Source organism: Agelaius tricolor, unplaced genomic scaffold, assembly GCF_023055355.1.
Source record: "Agelaius tricolor isolate 1412-34295 unplaced genomic scaffold, bAgeTri1.0.p SCAF_32, whole genome shotgun sequence".
Lineage (NCBI taxonomy): Eukaryota > Metazoa > Chordata > Aves > Passeriformes > Icteridae > Agelaius > Agelaius tricolor.
Genome location: NW_027269292.1, coordinates 4,124,260 through 4,128,727, shown reverse-complemented (window position 1 = coordinate 4,128,727; position 4,468 = coordinate 4,124,260). Strand labels below are relative to the sequence as shown.

Sequence of the window (4,468 nt, the reverse complement as noted above, 5' to 3'; positions counted from 1 at the left end):
CTGCAAAGGGAGGGAAGAAAAAAAAAAAAAAAAAAAAAAGGGGGGGGGAAGAAAAAAGGAGTATTGATCTAATCAAAACCAGATCCTCCCAACATCAAAGGCAAAAAAGTAAACAGGCTTTTCAACTCCTCACAGTCAAAAAAAAAAAAAAAAAAAAAAAAAAAGGAAGAAAGAAAAGGAGAGAGAGAGAGAGAGAGAGGAGGGAGGGAGGTAGGGCAGAGGGAGCGCGGCTCTATCGCCAGCCCGATCGCGACTATCAGATCCGCTCCGCTGAACTCCCGGCTCACTTTGAGCGGGGCCGGGGCCGGCGCGGGGGTGTCAGCGCGGCCCCCCCGCAGCCCTGGGCAGCTCGGGGCGTCCCTGCCCCGGCATCTGGTTTCCATTTGCCCCTCTCGCAGCCCGCTCCCCCCGCGCTGCCCGACCCGCGTGTGTCCCGGGTGTCCCCCCCTCCGCCAGCAGCGATGTTGGGGCGCTTCCCTGCGGGAGCCAGGCTGGACCAGGGACCCCCCTCCCCTCCCCAAAAAACACCCCCGAGGGTGGGTTAAGGCGAGGCGGCCGTACCTGGGCGCTGCGGGGCATCCCGGGCCCCCCGCATCCCCCCTGGAGCCCAGGACAGCACCCCCGGCTCTGGAAAAGGGGCAATAAATGGGAAGGGGGTGTCGGAGGGGGGCAGCCCCCAGCCTTGAGCTTCCCGGCGTGCAAAATAATAATGATAATAATAAAAACCTGCTCCAGAAATGGCGACGGGCTGGGAGGAGGGAGGTCGGAGGGGGAGGAAAGGGGGGAAAAAAGTCCGGAGCGACTTGGAGCCCTCCGAGCAACAGCCGAGCCGCGGCGGGCACGGGCGGCGCGGAGGCTCCGCGCCCGCGGAGGGCGGCAGCGCGGGCACCCCACGGGGAAAAAAATACATATATTGAAAAAAAAAAAAATTAAGGAAATAACTGAAATTAAGAGAAAATTCCGTATCTCAAGCAGAAGAAGCGGCGGCCGCCGCCCCCGAAGTTGCCACTCACCGCCGAGCCGGAGCTCGCTGCGCGCCCGCGGCCCCGCCGCTCCCCGCCGCCGGCAGCGCGCAGGCTGCACCCGCTCCCCCCGCCGGCCTTCCTCCTCCTCGCCTTCCTCCTCCTCCTCCTCTCCTCCCCGGCGGTGCAACCGCATCGGAGAGCATCGGGAAAGAGGGGGGTAAAGGGAGGGGGGGGCGGGGGGGCTGCGAGGGAAGGAGCCCACTGCGATCCGCGCCTCCCTCCTCTCCCTCCCTCCCCTGGTTATTTATTTTATTTATTTTAAATACAAAAGCGCAGGTCCCGCCCCCCCCTCCCTCCGCCCCCCGCCCCGGGCTCCCCCCGCAGCATCAAAGCGCAGCCCGGCGGAGCGGTCCTGCAAGGGCGGTAGAGCAGTGAAAAAAAAAATTTAAAAAGGAGAAAAAAAGAGGATAAAAAAAGAAAAAAAGGGCCCAAGGAATTTTAAAAATTAAAAAGAGAAAGAGGGAGAAGATGGGGGAGCACCTCTTGCCCCTCCCGGTGCTCCCACCCCCGGGGCATCCCCGGTGCGAGGCGTGCGCGGGGGCGGCTCCGGCGCGGGCGGGGGCGGCAGGAAGGGTGCGTACACCAGGGCTGGGGAGGAAAATCAAATTATTTTATATTTTTGGGGAGCAGGATTTATTTTTTGCGCCCTTCCCGCGGCGGCTACAGAGTTGCCAGGACCTTATCAAAGGGAAGCGATCGCAGCCGCCGCTCCGCCGCCTTAAAGGCGCAGCGCCCCTTTTCCTGCGCCGCCCCGCGCAGCGCCCGCGCATCCCCCGCGCATCCCCCGTCCCCCTCCCCAGCCCTCCGCAGCGCTGCAGGCCGGGGGCGACTCCCCGGCATTAAAAACTTTGCAAAAAGTTTTCATGTCGGGGAGAAAATTGGGCGGGTCCCTGTATTATTATTATTATTATTTTATATATTTATATATATATATATCTATAATCCGCGGGCCTGTTTTCGCTCTGCAGGCTAATTAAACAATCCCTGATTGCAATAGAACTGGCACAGCAGCCAAAGCCCAGCCGCAGTTGTGTTCCCATCTCCGGCCCCAGCTGTTAAATATTAACCAGGCACGGAATGGAGGGTTTGGAACTTCATACAAAAGGTTTTAATTAGGGGTTGGCCCCCAAACCTGCCCTCCAGATCCAAGGAGCCTCCTGCCCTCCTCCTCCTCAGCCTGCTCCAAGCCTGGACCCGGGGGCTCCACAGTTCCCCACCAGGAGCTGTCCCTCTGTCCAGAGCCCACCTTGGTCTGGCTGGCAGAGCTGGTGGGGTCCAGCTTGGCTTGGTTTTTATCATTATTATAGAATCACAGACGGGTTTGGGTTGAAGGAGACCTTAAAGCTCATCCCATTCCAGCTCATCCACCTTCCACTGGCCCAGGCTGCTCCAAGCCCTGTCCAGCCTGGCCTTGGGCACTTCCAGATGCTGCTCTGGGCACACACCACCCTCCCAGGGAAGCATTTCTTCCTAATAATTAATGTAACTCTGCCCTTAGTCAGTGTGCAGCGCTGCCCTTGTCCTGTCACTCCGGGCAGGGCAGGTGGCAAAGCCAAAGAAATGTCACCTTCCATGCTGGCTGTGCCTGAGCATCATCAGGGCACCTCCTGGGAAAGGCCAAGGCACAGTGGAGCCCCTGGCTGGCCCAGCATTGTCCCCAGGCTGTGGGGTCACACAGTGCCCTGTCCCACATCCAGGGCACACTGCAGAGCTGCCCCTTCCAGCCAGCACAGAGCCCAGGAACTGGAGCCCAGGCAGACCCTGCTCCCAGCACAGAGCCCAGGAACTGGAGCCCAGGCAGACCCTGCTCCCAGCACAGAGCCCAGGAACTGGAGCCCAGGCAGACCCTGCTCCCAGCACAGAGCCCAAAGCCCTGGAAAATGGAGCCCAGATGGATCCTGCTCCCAGCACAGACCCCAAACAGACCCTGCTCCCAGCACAGACCCCAGAGCCCTGGGAAATGGAGCCCAGATGGATCCTGCTCCCAGCACAGACCCCAAACAGACCCTGCTCCCAGCACAGACCCCAAACAGACCCTACTCCCAGCCCCACAGCTGCTCCCAGTGCCTCCCCCCTCTCCTGCTGCCCTGCAAAAGGAAACCCCAAGGGAAGGATGGGGAATGTGGGACAGCAGCACCCCAGGGATGCTCCAGTGGATATTCCTGGGCCCTGCATGTCCCTGGATGTCCCTGGTCCCAGGCACAGCCTGATCCTAAATGAGGGTTCAGAAGCCAGGATCACAACCACAGACCTTTCCCTGTCCCTTCCCACCTTCTCTGGAAGGAAGAGCTGCTGGTTTGCACCATCCCCAGCCCAGAGCTTGCATTCACCCCACAGCACAGAGCTCCTCCTGCTCCAGGCCCTGCTCAAGCCCCTCTGCACCAGAACAAACAGCAAACACCCCCAGAGGTTGAGTGTTGTGGTGGCCCTGGGTGGGATGTCCTTTGGAGTCACAATTTTGTCACCCATCCAATGGCAGAATCCATCCTGGAGCCTCACACAGCCCATGAACTGACCATGCCTGGGCTGGCTAATAATGAAATAACACATGGGTGAATTTGTTGTTGCTGCCCAGTTACACATTTTCCAGGCCTGGGAATGGCCAGCATGGACATGGACAGCAAATGTCCTGCCAAGCCCACGAGCTGCACAGCAAAAGCCCTTTCAAGGCACAACAAGAGTTATGAATTATTAGGATTATTCATATTTGTGCTGCTCAGAATGCCAAATATCAACGTGCCATGATGGCAGATGCTGCTGAACCATACAAAAATTGTCATTTCCTGGGAGAATGAACAGCCTGTGTCCCTCTGGGCCCCTTGGGATGGTGACAGTGGTGTCACCTCCACCCCAGGACCTCCAGCCATGAGAAGGTGACTTGACCACCTTTCTCCTTACAACTTTCTTTGAAACAATGTTGGATAAAAACCTCTCTGAGTCCCACTTACTGTCACAGCACAGAAAATGAAACCATTGTAATGGAGGCTGAAAACCTCAGACTCGTTCCCTTTGGAAGAAAATCTCATTAAGCCTTATTCATCCCATTTCATAAAAATGTCATTTAAGCCAGTGCTTCTCTCCAAATCCCGTTGTGCAATAACACCACCCTGGGAGAGCAACCAGAAACTCAGACAGGGACTTCATTTAGCAAATCCTGGGGATTGCAGGTGCAGAGGAGCAGCCCACCCAAGCACCTGCCTGAGTCCCCATCCTCTCTGTGCCAGCCACAAAGGGACACTGAGGGCACACAAGGAGGGCAGGGAGAGCCCCTGGGGCCGTGGCTTTGTGGGGAGCTGCCCAGGTGTCCTGGTTTGTTATTCCCTGCTCCCATATTTTTGCCTGAGAGCTCCTTAATTTAAAATTTATAGCAACTCCTGGGCCAGCCAGGGGCTCCACTGTGCCTTGGCATTTCCCGGGAGGTGCCCTGGCACAGCCAGTGTGGA

The 4,468-nt window shown here is 57.8% G+C and overlaps 1 protein-coding gene across 1 annotated transcript in view; it reads right to left on the bottom strand.

Moving 5' to 3' along the window:
- Positions 1-4,468, bottom strand: part of CEP112 (centrosomal protein 112) — a 194,988-nt gene that overhangs the window by 136 nt on the left and 190,384 nt on the right. The window lies entirely within an intron of this gene.